Genomic DNA, 17,414 nt, shown 5'->3' with positions numbered 1-17,414 from the left:
TGTGTATTTCTACTTCTTGTTTTTAAAGCAACATTTCTAAAGCATTTTTTTCCTCCACCATAAATATTTCTTTCTAATTTATTTTAAACTTATATTTCTGAAACAATCATTTATTTCTGCCTCTAACTTTTCTAACTGTTTTTTTACCAACCCAATTTTTGCCTGCCCTTTTTATTTCCTTCTCCCTTTTTTCCACTTCTTGTATTTCTACTTGGTGTTTTTTTACTTCCTCTTTTTCCACTTTGTTTATTTCTACTTTGCGTTTTACTTTCTCTTTTTCCACTTTGTGTATTTCTACTTCGTGTTTTTTTACTTCTTCTTTTTCCACTTCGTGTATTTCCACTTCATGTATTTCTACTTGGTGTTTTTTTACCTCCTCTTTTTCCACTTCGTGTATTTGTGCTTCGTGTTTTATTACTTCCTCTTTTTCCACTTGGTCTGACTGCAGCTGTTAATGTTAATACGATGGCAGGGAGGGAGGGGGGAGAGGGGGGCGGTGTCACCGGCAAAGCTTCACAACTATTGGCTAAGGCCTGCCTCCCCGGAAACGAGCCTGCATCAGCTGGCCGCTTTCCCAGAATGCACCGCGGCCGCAGCTTGCTTGTGGACAGCACTAACAGAGATCACAGTGGTAAGTTAAAAATTACCTTTTCTGCTGCTGTTGTTCTTTAAAAGTACGTTTGAGGCGACAGCATTATACTTTTAAGCTTCCCTATATGGCCTGTTTACAGAGTTAGTGTGTAATTAAAAAAGAACAAGTCCGACATGAGTGGACCACAGTGATTCGCAGATTCATTCGGGAGCGTCAGAAAGCTATGGTGCGTTCAGGAGCACGGGACATTTCATATTTACAAGGAAAGAGGCATAAAACAGAACAGAACTCACTCATACAATATTGTGTCTATCCAGAAACAGTGTGGGCTTTCTTACAATACTGAATGCTCTATAATTGTATTTCTGTTATTTTTTGATTATGCACACCTGCTAGCTTTTTATTCTGAAACTTCTAATGTCCCATGCTCCTGAATGCACCATAGCTTTCTGAATGCGCTGTGCTGTGTAGATAGATTCACGTCTGATCTTCCGCTTAAGACAAAGCTTTGCAGTTTCAAAACTCATGTCGGCTCTCACTCAACTCAACTCAACTCAAACTTTATTTACAAAGCACATTTAAAACAACCGGGGTTGACCAAAGTGCTGTACAGATAAAAGATAAAAACTGAATGCTAAAATACATAAACACAATGCAAAAAGAAAAATTGAATGCAAATAAAAATATAATAGGATAAATGTTTCAATTTAAATAAAATATTAAAATAGATTATAATTTGCCAAATGTCCACCTAGACTTGATTAAAAGCCAGGGAAAAGAAATGTGTTTTTAGAGAGGATTTAAAAACCTCCAAGCAGCCTGCCGATGGAATATGCAAAGGCAAGTTATTCCAGAGTCTCGGTGCCGCTGCCACCTTTGGTTTTAAGTCTGGTTTTAGGCATGGCCAGTAGCAACTGATTAGAGGATCTCAGTGTTCTGGCCGGGACATGGATTCTGAGAAGCTCAGTCAAGTACTGGGGGGCTAGACCATTAAGAGCTTTAAAAACAAACAATAAAATTTTAAAATCTATTCTAAAAACAACCGGAAGCCAATGCAGCGAGGCTAGAATGGGTGATATGTGGTCACGTTTACGTGTGCCAGTAAGGAAACGGGCAGCTGCATATTGTACCAACTGCAGACGGTGTAAAAGTGAGTGGTCCAAGCCAGCATATAATGAATTACAGTAATCTAATCTTGTATTAATAAAAGCATGGATTACAGTCTCCAGATCTCTGCGTGGCAGATACCCTTTCACTTTTGATAAAATTCTTAACTGGTAAAAACTGTTTTTTACGACCGAAGTAACCTGGCGATCGAATTTCAACCTATCATCAAATATTACACCAAGATTTTTTACTGATGATCGAATGTTAGGTGTAAGAGGGCCCAAGGAGCCAGGAGGAAAAACTGCTGGACTACAACCAAACGTAATAATTTCGGTCTTATTTTCATTTAGATTGAGGAAGTTTTACTTACGGTTTACTGTTGTGTGAATCACAAGAGACCACAACAAATAAATCAGCCATTCCTCTAGGGAACGCGAAAACCTTTGCGAGGGAACGAAAAAGTATTCTGAGGTAACGCAAAAAAATATATATTTTCCCCATGTCCCCTAAAGGGCTCTGTATACACTTCCCTCGGCCTTGTCGTGTGTCAAGTGCTGCTGGTTCTGATGCCGTTTTTTGTTGTTTTAATTTGGCAAAACGTTCATTTGTTTTGTGTTTATCTCACTGACTTGAGTTGCTTTGCTAGCCCAACTGTGCCAACTGGTAGTCATTTTAAGATTAACATGCCTATTTCCTACTTTTATCTTAAAAAAAAAACATTGAGGATGTTATTGAACAAGTGATAAGGTTGAAATTGTGACCATTTCTCTATAACTCATGGGAAAACAAAAACACAATTTTAACATAACATTGCAGGGTTAGGGTACTTTGTTGTACCTACTGACCACAGCATTGATCATTAAGATAGGAAAAGTCATTTCTGTCTGCCCACTTTTACAGTGATTAATCTATAAATTATGTGCAGTTAGTTCAGTTCATTCTTAGTGAAATGGCAAAATTAATCAATACATCTTACAATGAGAATCTGTACATTATAAAAACACCAGAGAAGAGAAGCCATTTGTTACATTTGCTATACTTGACTAGTTTTACAGGACTATACATTTTACTTTTTCTTTCTTGAGAACTATATTAATTTACATGTTAACCAGGTATAGTTTTATGATATGAAAAGGTGAGAAATTAAAAACCAATTATGGTAACATTTGGCATTTTTTATTTACAGGAAGAAACACCAACAAAACATGTGAGGATAAGGAGAGTGCTGGTGACCCTCTTCTGGCTGGCGGCGGTGCATCCTATAGGGAAACAGCCGACATCTTTGTGATGCCCTTGTGTGCCAGGTGGTGCACAGAGTCATGAACTCCTTGATGGAGATCATTAAAAAAAATTTTCTTCCCAAAAAGACAAGATTTGGAGGGAGTGGATGCTGGTTTTGCCCGCCTTTCCGGGATCGAGGCGCTCAAAGGAGCAGTCGGTGCCATTGATGGGTGACGTGCGAATTGTTCCACCTGCAGAGCCACAAAAGAAATGTTATTTAAACAGAAAACTCTTCCCTTCAATCATCCTGCAGGGTGTGTGTGACGCACGGGGAAAGATTTTGAATGTTTACATCGACAATGTAGGCTTTGTCCATCACTCACTGGTACTGTGGCGCTCTCCGTTGTATAAAAATGCTTTATACCCACCTGAGGGATTTTTTTTCTACACTGCAATGGTGCGTTCCCATGCCTCCTGGACCCAATCACCTCCCGGACGCCCTATCGCCCGCCAGTTGCCATTAAGATCTCTTACCTTCTTGTTCTTAAATAGAGCCAACAATGACACAAAATTGATACATAGATTATATTAATTGGATAGAACATTAAGACATATCAGCATATTACCTAAATTACAAGTTATTTTATATTTGGTACAGTCCAAGTGGAGGCACGCCACTACAGGTACCACGCCAAGGCAAGAAACATCATTGAGCGTGCCTTTGGTGCTATAAAGACGTGGTGGCGTTCCATTTTCTTAAGGGCGCTGGAGGTCCGCCCGACATTTGCCCCAAAAGTAATCACCGCCTGCTGCATCCTTCACAATATTAGTATAGAGGCAGGGGACCAGCTTGACGTGGAGGAGGAGGAGGTTTACCCAGAAGAGGACGGCATCCGGCGGCTGAAGACAGCAAGCTGTCTGGAAGCTGCCTCCGAGCCAGACTGGCAGCCCGGCAGAGCTGGCTGCATGTTTAAGTGAACAAGCCTACATGTGACCTAACCTAGATCAGTTGTAGTTATGTACACATGATGCTTCATTTAATTTTTTTTCCCACTACCTGTAAAACAAATTAAATCAATAAATTTCCATTCCTGTTATTTATCAATTGTATGTTTGTGGGTGTTCTCTTTGTCCGTGGTTTTTATAAAAGTTAATTATTTGTTTTAAATCATATGTTAATTGTTTTGAACATGTTACATCTTGACTCTGTTCCAAAGTAAAATCATTTGTATAAAATAAATGTCTTTTTTTACACTGTTACAATTGTTTTCTTTCCCCTCTCAATTCTGTGTGTCCTTGCTCAAAAGAAACTCACTTAGATAAGAAAAACATTTATAGATTTTATTTAAAACTTGTCAAGTTTTTCTAAAAGGGATAAATATTTATTGGCCCTTTTGGTAGCCAAAATCTCACAAAATCACTAGTTGAATAGAAAACAAGTTTAGTGTCACAAGAGCTGAACATAAACATTTAGGCAGACATAAATAAAAATTACTTACTGCCATTCGGTTTTGGAGGAGTTCCTCCTGCCTGTAAATAGGCCCTCATTGGGAATACGCCAGTTGATGAGGGCCTGGGTTCCTTCTGTGGTCCCTGTTTAAAATATAAATGTCAATTATGTAATACTTCATAATAAAAGATGAACAGACAACAGAACCCATGTTAAACCTAAAAGCTAGGCAATATTACGACTGCTTCTGCTATGTGTAACTAACATGACACTCGCAGACCGAACATATTTTGTAACCTATATAATAGCTGATAACTAACTGCTTCTGCTTATGCGTTTTGTCCTGAATGCTGCTGTCCTTGGGAGACATTTATAATTTATTCCAGCAAGTATTGAGTTAATAAAGCAACTCAAGTCAGTGAGATAAACACAAAACAAATGAACGTTTTGCCAAATTAAAACAACAAAAAACGGCATCAGAACCAGCAGCACTTGACACACGACAAGGCCGAGGGAAGTGTATACAGAGCCCTTTAGGGGACATGGGGAAAATATATATTTTTTTGCGTTACCTCAGAATACTTTTTCGTTCCCTCGCAAAGGTTTTCGCGTTCCCTAGAGGAATGGCTGATTTATTTGTTGTGGTCTCTTGTGATTCACACAACAGTAAACCGTAAGTAAAACTTCCTCAATCTAAATGAAAATAAGACCGAAATTATTACGTTTGGTTGTAGTCCAGCAGTTTTTCCTCCTGGCTCCTTGGGCCCTCTTACACCTAACATTCGATCATCAGTAAAAAATCTTGGTGTAATATTTGATGATAGGTTGAAATTCGATCGCCAGGTTACTTCGGTCGTAAAAAACAGTTTTTACCAGTTAAGAATTTTATCAAAAGTGAAAGGGTATCTGCCACGCAGAGATCTGGAGACTGTAATCCATGCTTTTATTAATACAAGATTAGATTACTGTAATTCATTATATGCTGGCTTGGACCACTCACTTTTACACCGTCTGCAGTTGGTACAATATGCAGCTGCCCGTTTCCTTACTGGCACACGTAAACGTGACCACATATCACCCATTCTAGCCTCGCTGCATTGGCTTCCGGTTGTTTTTAGAATAGATTTTAAAATTTTATTGTTTGTTTTTAAAGCTCTTAATGGTCTAGCCCCCCAGTACTTGACTGAGCTTCTCAGAATCCATGTCCCGGCCAGAACACTGAGATCCTCTAATCAGTTGCTACTGGCCATGCCTAAAACCAGACTTAAAACCAAAGGTGGCAGCGGCACCGAGACTCTGGAATAACTTGCCTTTGCATATTCCATCGGCAGGCTGCTTGGAGGTTTTTAAATCCTCTCTAAAAACACATTTCTTTTCCCTGGCTTTTAATCAAGTCTAGGTGGACATTTGGCAAATTATAATCTATTTTAATATTTTATTTAAATTGAAACATTTATCCTATTATATTTTTATTTGCATTCAATTTTTCTTTTTGCATTGTGTTTATGTATTTTAGCATTCAGTTTTTATCTTTTATCTGTACAGCACTTTGGTCAACCCCGGTTGTTTTAAATGTGCTTTGTAAATAAAGTTTGAGTTGAGTTGAGTTGAGTGAGAGCCGACATGAGTTTTGAAACTGCAAAGCTTTGTCTTAAGCGGAAGATCAGACGTGAATCTATCTACACAGCACAGCGCATTCAGAAAGCTATGGTGCATTCAGGAGCATGGGACATTAGAAGTTTCAGAATAAAAAGCTAGCAGGTGTGCATAATCAAAAAATAACAGAAATACAATTATAGAGCATTCAGTATTGTAAGAAAGCCCACACTGTTTCTGGATAGACACAATATTGTATGAGTGAGTTCTGTTCTGTTTTATGCCTCTTTCCTTGTAAATATGAAATGTCCCGTGCTCCTGAACGCACCATAGCTTTCTGACGCTCCCGAATGAATCTGCGAATCACTGTGGTCCACTCATGTCGGACTTGTTCTTTTTTAATTACACACTAACTCTGTAAACAGGCCATATAGGGAAGCTTAAAAGTATAATGCTGTCGCCTCAAACGTACTTTTAAAGAACAACAGCAGCAGAAAAGGTAATTTTTAACTTACCACTGTGATCTCTGTTAGCGCTGTCCACAAGCAAGCTGCGGCCGCGGTGCATTCTGGGAAAGCGGCCAGCTGATGCAGGCTCGTTTCCGGGGAGGCAGGCCTTAGCCAATAGTTGTGAAGCTTTGCCGGTGACACCGCCCCCCTCTCCCCCCTCCCTCCCTGCCATCGTATTAACATTAACAGCTGCAGTCAGACCAAGTGGAAAAAGAGGAAGTAATAAAACACGAAGCACAAATACACGAAGTGGAAAAAGAGGAGGTAAAAAAACACCAAGTAGAAATACATGAAGTGGAAATACACGAAGTGGAAAAAGAAGAAGTAAAAAAACACGAAGTAGAAATACACAAAGTGGAAAAAGAGAAAGTAAAACGCAAAGTAGAAATAAACAAAGTGGAAAAAGAGGAAGTAAAAAAACACCAAGTAGAAATACAAGAAGTGGAAAAAAGGGAGAAGGAAATAAAAAGGGCAGGCAAAAATTGGGTTGGTAAAAAAACAGTTAGAAAAGTTAGAGGCAGAAATAAATGATTGTTTCAGAAATATAAGTTTAAAATAAATTAGAAAGAAATATTTATGGTGGAGGAAAAACATGCTTTAGAAATGTTGCTTTAAAAACAAGAAGTAGAAATACACAAAGTGGAAAAAGGGGAAAAGGAAATAAAAGGGCAGGCGTAAATCCTTTGGGTAAAAAAACAGCTAGAAAAGTTAGAGGCAGAAATAAATATATGTTTCAGAAATATAAGTTTAAAATAAAATAGAAAGAAATATTTATGGTGGAGTAAAAACATGCTTTAAAAATGTTGCTTTAAATACAAGAACTAGAAATACATGAAGTGGAAAAAGGGGAAAAGGAAATAAAAGGGCATGTGTAAATCCTTTGGGTAAAAAAACAGCTAGAAATGTTAGAGGCAGAAATAAATGATTGTTTCAGAAATACAAGGGTTAAAAATAAGTCAGCATAAAAGCAAGAAGAAAAGTAAAAATAAAAGTGTAAGTTAAAATATATATTTTTTGATGAATAATTGATGAATTGTTGAAGAAATATCTTATTTTTATTATTTTGTCACATTAAATGGCACACAAATTAATATTATTAGACACTTTTCTTAAGCCATTTTATATTATTAAGTCCTTCATTTATTTCTGTGTGTATTTTTAATTATGGCAGGATTGGTCCTCCATACTCTTCCTTCTCATTTAAGAAAAAACATTCTTTGTCACACCGAACTTCTTCAGGCCATCCAACACATTTTCATATCAAATATAGATGACATACCGCAGCACACCAGGCCCCATGTGACACAGCATTTGCCTCCTAAACTTAATAAATCATTGTGCTAATTGACAGAATTCATGATTTTGTCAATTAGAGCAAGTTGTCCAGGTCCTGAAGCAGCAAAGCTAAACGCTGAAATGCTGTGCTAGTTTTACACCTGATGTAATGTGACTCACACGTTCCAGAAAGAGTCCACAAAATATTTGACCAAAAGTCTTGGGGATCATCTTCTGGATAACGGGAGAGATGCCTTTGTGTTCTTTTTGGTCAGTAGTGGTTTTGGCCTTGAAACTCTGAGGCCATTTTGCGCAGTGTGTTCCATCTTTTTGAATTATGAACAGACACCTTAACTCAGGCAATAAGTTCTGCAGGACATTAGAGTTTGCCCTAGCTTCTCCTGCGACCTTCTAGATGAGTTGTCCGGGTGCTCTTGGAGAGATTTTAATAGGCCAACCCCTCCTGGGGAGGTTCAAGACTGTTCCATGTTTTCTCCATCAGTGGACCGTGGATCTAACTGTGCTTCACCTGAGTCTAAAAGCCTTAGAAATGGCTTGTGTCCATTTCCAGACGGAGACATGATAGATTGACTGAGTTTCTCTTGTGTTATTACATTTCCAGACCGGGTAAAGATATGTTGCTTTTTTAGATTTTTTTTTACCTAGTTCATGTTGTTAGACATGATCTATTTAAGGGATTTATTGATTCCACTGGTTAAAAAGTAGGCCTGGACTACAAACTTAGGCTTTTAAAACTGAACTACAAAAATGTGGTTAACTTATGATTTAACACAAGAAATTCAATTTTCACATAAGGCCAGGCTGAAATCAAACAGTTTTTTTATTTGCTTTTATAAATAGAATAATCATTTGGAAACTTCTTTTTATATCGATTTAGGTAATTGTCATTTGATCTCAAAATGTATGTGACGATAATCAACTGTTTAAGTATGATTAAAATCTGTAAAAAAGCCATATAGTTTTCACAGAACTTTTGCACCAGATCACCATCAAAAGTCATTGTTAGATAAGAATTAACAAGTTTCATTCTAATCTAACTGCATTCATTCAGTTTCTTTCTGCCGCAGCAGCCATTCAAATGTCGTTTAACAACATAGAATCCAGTTCAATCCAATTATAAGGTTATTACAAAAACAAATCTGATTCAGACTAACTTGTGAAAAGTTCAAGTCCAACCCTGGGTCTTTCTGCATGGAGTTTGCATGTTCTCCCTGTGCATGCGTGGGTTCTCTCCGGGTACTCTGGCTTCCTCCCACAGTCTTTCTCCCACATGTCTTGTTAATATATTTGTGATTTGTGTGCAATAAATGTCACAACATATTATATTGTGACATTTAACAGTTTATATTGTGACGTTTAACATGTCATGATCTATTTTTGTTTTACATTCCAAAAACCTGACACAGGAAGCGTACGTTGTTGGTAACCATTGCAGTTAATAGAAGCAAAAATTGCCAAATGAGACGTGGAGAGCAAAGAGAGCAGAGAAAAGTAGCCGGCGTGTCGTCCAGCATCCTACACCAGTTTTAATATACATTTACCTCAGGTTAACTCTGTTGAACTAGAAAAGGGAACAAGAAAAATTATTGTAATTGCTTCACTAATTAAAATAAGAACAGGTATTGTAGTGTGTGTTCAGAGAATAAGCTTACTATCATGCGTTAGGAAATTGTAACTGAGTTTGTGTCCTCAGAAGTGTCCTGACCCAGCAGAACATTGGCCTTTGCAAAGAGGAGACGCAACTAGTGTGTTTGGTCTCCGTCTTTTCTGCTGTGTTTTATGGTTTATGTTTTATGGTACATCAGAGCCTTTGCAGCATCAGGCCTGGAAATAAGTCTGCTTGATGTAACCCCGTCTCACCAGGAGAGGGAGCCAAACATCATGAGATTGTCTCAGTCAAATTTCTCTCACAGACCATGTACTGTCATTCACTTATGGGCAATTACTTCAAGAAGCCTAAATCGGAATTATTAAAATCCATCCATCCATCCATCCATCCATCCATCCATCCATCCATCGATCCATCCATCCATCCATCCATCCATCCATCCATCCATCCGTCATCCATCCATCTGTCCAATTTTTTAACCTGCCAAATCTTTCCAACCATGGGAAACTCTGCACAGCTGGCCAATCTACCACATGGTAACATGCACATGCCATCAGTCAGAGTTTATAAAGACCCGTTAAGCTAACAAGCATATCTTAGGACTGTAAGAAGGACTATGTGGACAGAACCCATGCATGTAGGTAGAACATGTTAAATCTAATTAATAAGGCCTTAAATGAGATTCAAACTCAGGTCATGTTGCAATCCGGATTATGCAGATGCCACTGTGGTCATGACATGTATTATTAGCTAATATGTGTTCTGTTTATTTGTGGTTTTAATACTTGTCACTTTTCTTTGCTCCAGTTTTAACTGTAAATGTATAGAAGTGAAAAACCAAAGCATGTTCAGAGTCCATATAAGTAACAAATGGTTTGAACTTCAATTTATCTGATTAAAGTTTTTAAAGAGCTAAGCTTGATGTTATTTACACACCTGGCAGATAAACACCTAAAATAATCTTTTAATTTGACCAACATTTGTCCTTTAACTCGAAGTAATGTTAACGTCTTGAAGTGATCCGGCAACGGTCCTGATTTGAGCGTGATAGAGAATCTGTGGCTTAGGGTGATGGCCTGGAGGCTTGGAGGCATTCCATCCTCAAAGACTTGGAGCTTTTTGCAAAAGATGAAAGATTAAAAACACCAGTGGTAGCATGAGAAAAGCTGGCCAGCAAATGTTTGATTGCTGTAATATCAAAAAGGCTTTCCCGCAGATTATTGAGACAGGCAAAAATTATTTTAATATTTGTTTTCTTGAATTTTGTTAAATTGGAAACAAAAAAGAGAAGATTTTTCTAAATAGTAATAGCCCTTGTACATTTTCGGATTACATTTTGTTATATGTCATGTAAAAAAAAAATCATCGGTTTAAAAAAAATAAAAAATAAAAATCACCTTTTGAACTAAATCTGTCATAGGTATGAAAACCTTTGAGGTTACCTGTCTGTTATTTATTATTTCTCTGGTCAAGACCCCTTTCTAGAAATGTTAGTCGGACGCTTGTTAAAGTAGATGTTCAATGGAAGCCTACAGATGGAGACATTTCATCATGTTCACTATATGGATCATATGGATGCTGAGTAGGTTTAAGGTGTAAAGAAAAAAACTATATGTTACCATACTTTCTTGTTGAACTGACACAAATATCGAATTGTTCATCTACTTGTGGAGTCCATGTTTTTTTTGCCAGGGGCCATGGAAGAACCACTAAGGTAGTAAAAGGTCTTGCAACTTCAAAAAAGGACCATCTGTTGTTGCCGTTCTCTGAATGAAGTACAAAATATCCCTAAAGTCTCTGTGTGATCTGATCTATCAAACCCGTAACAAGCAAGAAAAAACAACAGGGGTTATCTGACTGTGTATGTGCTGCCAAGGTCCGTTCACTCGACCTAAAATGGAAGCTGGGAGAAAAATAAATGAACACACACATATATGAAGAGAACATTTTCTGGGTTTGACAGTTTGCATGTTGTCGGCAGTTATGATGTATCGGTTTTCTCCTCCTGCCTTTCACAAGTTTATCGGCCGCTCTAAGTTACCCATAGGTGTGAGTGTTAGAACGTTGTTGTGTGTGTTGCTCTCTGATGGATTGGTGACCACTTGAGATGATCACCAGTCTCCAGACTGGAACCTGCAACCCTGAAGGGGTTAAATGGGAATAGAAACAGGATGTCACTTCCAAAAAAAATAAATAAAATTATCAGTCTTGGATTCTATAAATGTTCTACACAAACAGCTTAAACCAATCAGTGACCTTGTTGCCAGTGGTCGGAGTCGTTCTGTCATTCGGTTTTTAAAGAGCTCCAAAGCTTCAAAAACACTTGTTGGCTACACTTTTGGGTCCTTCGCCCTGCTGCAGAATCTGTGAGGGGCCAATCCGATACACCCGCTTGTTTTTAATAATAGATGATAATATAACCATGTGCATGTGAGCACATATACAGTCAACATAAGAAAAAAGGACCTTAATAAACCTGGGCATGCTAACCTGTCAGTGTTAGTGATGCTGGGCGTCCTGTGAGGGACAGGCAGCACACTCGCTGTACTGTATCTGCCTCCTCCTCCTCTCCCTCAGGAAGTGTTGGCCAGCAGATGGGAGGTGATGGAACTGTGTGGTAGTGTAGGCGGCGACATGACGAGCTGTCAGGCCTTAATGCATGCTAACATCTGGAGGTTGTTGGCCACGTCACTTCAGGGTCCTCTTGCCCGGGGCCACGAGGCCCCCCGAGGGACACACACCCAGGGCCGAACATGGGCACCGGAGACAGGAAGCAGCAGCACTCATGGCGTTCGCACGGCACTGCCTTCTGCTTTAGGGGCAAGAAAAGGAGAAAAAGATGGTGTTGGGGATAATACCGAACTTAGCGACAACACAAAGTGTCAGAGAAGAAACTTTTCTAAATAGGTCATGGTGTGTTTTTTTTTTCTCTTTTTCTGTATGGTACTAAGTCTATCAGAACCATACATTTAAAGTCTGTGTAATTCTCCTTTACATCTTTCTGTAATTATCACAGTAAACAGCCACAAATAGGCCATCATAAGACATCCTGTGTGAGCGGGAGGTGCAGGCAGACACAGCGGGATAACACAGAGCCCGTTAAAACCCTTAACGCCATTGAGCCACTTTGCTATTAGTGCTTCATGCTCACCTCTAGCATCCAAGAAGCAAGTGCCTCTTCTGTTTTAATGACAGCCCTCACCCAGAGGTAATTTCACAGTGATTAAGGCAAGAGGGAAAAATCCCATCTTAAAAGTGTCTAAATTGCATCTTATTTATCCACCTTTTAACTAACGACAAAAGGCAGACAGACAATGGCACCACATGGTTCTACCTCTCCTGGTGAACAATTATACCTCAGACATTATCTGCTTCATTGTTGGATATTAAATATGGCACCCAGGAGATAATGCAGGTTCAAGCGTTGATGGAAAAGTTAGGCTTGAAAGAAATTAGCTGGTTTGAACTTTTAAAGACATTATATATATTTTCTTTTCGGTTCACAATGGCATTATGATAAGATGCATTCCGACCAAGTCTGGTTCTTTCACTGAAACCAGAGAACATCAGATTAAAAAAAATGATAATAAATCTGGCCCATCATTTACAGTCAGTCAAGAGTGTCTATGGTTAAACAGTATGTAGCGCATATGGTTTTCATGGCTGATTGTAAGCGATCCTCTTAATTTCCCCACCATCAGACCAGTGAGTTTACTTGACATAATACTTGACAAGTATTTGGAAGCAATAGAAGGCTTTAAATTCTGATCTTAAGTGTAAGGTTAGAACACTTTATCGTCTTTCGCTATTTTCCCCCCACGCTCTCATCTATCCCCCTCATCTGTCCCGTCACTGCTGTTAATTGGCTATCCTGAATGTTGCCTTTTGATTGTTCAACCCCTTGCCATTGCGATAATCTCATGAATATCACCTTTGACTGTTCTAGTTAAACTGTTAACTGAAGGATCATTAGTTTAAGTCTGTAGTCATTAATATTTGCTTTTAGTTTCCATTTTCTCATGTTTTATTTTGTTTCAATTTCTCTACATTTTATTCCAACTTACCTTTATTCTTGTTGCCCTTGTACTAAAATGTGCTATACAAATAAATTTGTCTTGCCTTGCCTATCATTTGACGATTCTTTTTCAGTTGAAGCGTCAATAAATTAGATTTTTAATTGCGTGAGGAATTTTAGAACAACTACAGAAGCAGTGATAAATGGTTAGAAAATCTTTAAAAGTTCTGCCCCAGATCCTGCACTGATTCATTCAAGCTTTGTGATTCAAAACATAAATAAATCAAATTAAAAAAAATCTAAATTTAATTTGCAAATTGTCATTTAGCAAAACAGATCTTATCTACAATGTTGAACCAAAATCCATCAACCACATTTAATCACACATCCTCTTTATATGTTACTTGAAAACCCTTTTTCAATTATAACAATTTAAGAATTTCTGTTTCAACAACAGCCCAGAAACTACCCCCCCCCCCCCCCTATTAGTTTTGTTCACTGCAGGTTTGCATCCTGACCTTTCTATGTCTTGCTTGCATATAATTTTCCTCTCTCTGCCAGCTGAGCGCTGATCCAAGAGTTTTGCTCAACACGGGATATATGATTCTTTGGTGACAAAATCCGGCTCAGGAGTCTGAGCATGATTTATCTCTTTTTTTTTTTTTACTGTATTTTGGTTTCAAAAGGATGTATAGAACATGAAGACACATTAAGTAAATGTAGCTATCTGGATTTCCAGGTAGAGTCAGAGCAGTACTGAGTGGAGTATGTTAGTCAGTTTCTTTAGTAAGTTTAGAGTCATTGCCGATCTTTATGTTTTATTTTTAAAAAGACTTGAGTTTTTTTAAATCAACAGGCCACCATGTTCTTACACTAGTTTTTGCTGCACTTCTCACATCAAACATTAGGAGTAGGAACTCGTCTAAAACAGCCTGGGGAACAGAGAGTAGTTTTTACTCTGCAGGTTCGTCCGTTCCTGCACTGCTCTCGGTGAAACAGGGATATAATTGGTTCATTCCTAGTGATTTCCATGAGTTTGGCATATAATCAATGAGTCCCGTCAAGATGACTCATCTCCGTCAAATCATGGTCTATTGTGTAAGTTGCAGAGAAATGTGTGGATAATTACACTCAGCGGAATAGCTGCTGCACCTCTGTGAGCTCTCGTTCCTGAGGAGATGGGAAGTCCTGCCTCCCTACCTGAGCAATCACACTCCATCTTTAAAGTCATTGTATTATAATCACAGCCATTCACCACTTGGTAAAGTTTGAATTTATGTCTCCTTATTATCCTCCTGAATTACCCAACTCTGTTTATTTCATTTTAAACTTTATGGAGCTCTTTTGGACTCATCCGTTAGCAGCCTCTTTTATACAGAAACACTTTACTCTGGCTCTGAGAGGGTCTGATCTCTAACCTTCAGGTGCAAAACAGCCACAAGAATCCCACCTTGTATCTGTAGTTGGAACCGGACGCTGAGCTGTAACGTTCATCTCTTTAGACCTGGTGGAAGTCGTACATTTTAATTGTGCTACTCTTTCTGTAGCTCACTGCAGACACACACACACGTGCACTCACTCCTCCAGCTAACGTTGCTAATGTTAATAGCTTGTGCCTCTTTAATTGGTTCCTAAACGCTGTAAGCAGAGTTCCCACTGTGTGTTTAATGAACAGGTAGCACTTCATGATTACAGCAATCTCAACCCACCACCCTGCTGCTGCAGACCGCTTTCACGCCAGCCGCCAGCGCACACACCATCCACGGCCTCATACGCAAATGGACAAAAGCAATTTAAGATGCTCCTGAGCACCACGGGACGCTGGGCAAATTAGAAACCAGGACGAGAGGGAGCGGGAGACAACAAAAGAAAATGAGAGATGAGCGCAAAAAGAAAAAAAAAAAGATTGCCGTTTTTTTTTTTTTTTGTCGTGAAGAGAAGAAGAGATGGAATCGTTTGATAGCGCGTGGCCGTGTGAACAGTGGGCGTCAGGACACTGCTGAAGGGAAAGTGAGCAGGGAAGAAAAGGAAGTTCTGATCATAGGAGAAATGATATATTTAACTTGTTTACTTTCCCTTTGTCAATCCTTCCTTCCTTCCTTCCTTCCTTCCTTTGGTTTGGTCCTTTACTTTTTCTCACAGTTCATCCTCTTGCTTTTTGTTAGCTGATTTTTGAATTCGGTCCTTAGTACCTCTCTTTTTAGCCCATGTGTATCATTGAGTGCACAATCTGATGCTCCTCTTCCCAGTTGCCCGAGGAAGATGTAAGTCGACAGTTTTTCTAGCTTCTTTTTTTTCCTCCTCTGCTGGTCCCACTCACACAGAGCAAACAGAAACCTTGGTGGGTCTCATTGGAGGCCTGTATATGTGTACGGATGGGTGGCAAACCTCATGCTGTATACATATTTGTGCAAACTTGTGCATGTTGTGCAGTGATCCTCCCCACTTGGCTCTCCCGCCCACACATGTATATAAACAGGCCAGCCTCTGCCCATCAGAGACCATGGGGGAGATGTGATGGGTGAGGTTGGAGAGAAGGGGAGTGAGTGTGGAAGGGGAAGGCACATGCTCTGCCAGATGCCCTTTGTAAATAAGCGTAGTCCTTAAAGGGGCGCCATTGGGCGTCCTGACTCACCCGTCCCGGAGGACCCAATCAGGGTGTCACCCTTGCGTAATGGGCAAGGGAAGGACAGGGTCTGGCCTTTGTGTGCCTGGCGCGGACATGGAGTCACTGTGGGTTTAATTCATTAAAGCAGCTCTCTAATATAAACAGCCATTCATTTCACTGCCTGACACTGGGCCGTCTGGACAATGTGAGGAGCCCCAATAGAACTGCCATACACTGCAGTGTGTGTGTGTGTGTGTGTGTGTGTGTGTGTTTATTGCTGTTTGTGTGTCTGAGGTCTCAGAGAGCCTCTTGGTTGTGACCGAGTAGTGAGGCAAGCCAGAGGTGCATGTTGAGCTTAATATGGTTCACAGAGCAAAATTCTAAATCTGTTGGTGAAAATTTCCCATTTGGGCTTTTTTGCCAACGTTTTAACACAGGGTAGATGTTTTGATGCCATAGGCTAAGTTGCTGGACTAGTAGTGATTTGTAACGCCTGTTAGTTGGACTTGTAAACTTGCCTGACTGCTTTTAAATCAATCACATGACATATTACTCAGCTTCTCTAAACAAATTGCCAGATTCAGTTTTACATTTTCAATCGATATTTTTTTTGGTAAAGCTGGATAATATTTACCCTTACAACAAACCAAATTCCCCATTCTAGTATTAATGAGTACGACTAGTCCTTCCAAAGTACTGCTCTGCTTGTTAATGTCTGTTTTTGTGTTCATATTTGTTCTTTAGCGGTATGCACTCGGCTTCTGTACGTCTGCTGAAAGATCTTGGGGGGGGTTATAAAACAGTGCACAGGCTTCCACAAAATTTGGCAACAAAAGACACATGGAATCAACTAATGAAGAAGACCAGGGTATAGTGGAATGGCCTGATTTCATTTTCAAATACTAACCATAGATCTTCCTGGGAACTGCAAAACTGTCTCCTCCTCTTCATCTGCCAAGATGATGACTAAGTAGACACAATCTGTCTGTTTATACAACCTGCATGACTCCATACCAGTGGGAATTTAACAAAAAACTTATTTTATATTTTTTCTTTAATATGTTCCATTGCCTTTCTTAAAAGTGCGGGGCATGGAGATTTTAAAAACTATAATAAAAATATGGTGCACACTTTTTGTTTTTAAACTATTATTGCTATTTAAAGTCTCTGTGAAGATAACACCTAATTTTTCAGAATTAAACAAAGTAAAAGGTCTGGATAATGGGTTAAAGACAACACACAGGTTGATATCTGCAGCTAGTTGCAGCTGAAAGAAAGAACTGGTATTAAAAACATGAGCGGACACAAGTTCCTAGAAGAATCCAACCCCCACCATCTCCCAAACATATCAACACCCCTCAGTCTCCAGCGGGGCAAAATTAGCCAGATAAGACCCCCTGTCGCTTACATT

General features: G+C 39.2%; 1 long non-coding RNA gene across 1 annotated transcript; it reads right to left on the bottom strand.

The window, feature by feature from the left end:
- Window positions 1-2,886: 2,886 nt before the first annotated feature.
- Window positions 2,887-6,520, bottom strand: LOC118563671. Its single transcript, XR_004931346.1, has 3 exons — window positions 6,482-6,520; window positions 4,420-4,513; window positions 2,887-3,171 (listed from the first exon to the last, which is right to left on the bottom strand). It is a non-coding gene; the product is annotated as an uncharacterized LOC118563671 (long non-coding RNA).
- Window positions 6,521-17,414: the final 10,894 nt, after the last annotated feature.

Source organism: Fundulus heteroclitus, chromosome 7 (genome assembly GCF_011125445.2).
Source record: "Fundulus heteroclitus isolate FHET01 chromosome 7, MU-UCD_Fhet_4.1, whole genome shotgun sequence".
NCBI classification, from domain to species: Eukaryota; Metazoa; Chordata; class Actinopteri; order Cyprinodontiformes; family Fundulidae; genus Fundulus; species Fundulus heteroclitus.
The sequence above is the reverse complement of the archived record's forward strand: the minus strand, read 5'-3'. Positions and strand labels throughout refer to the sequence as shown.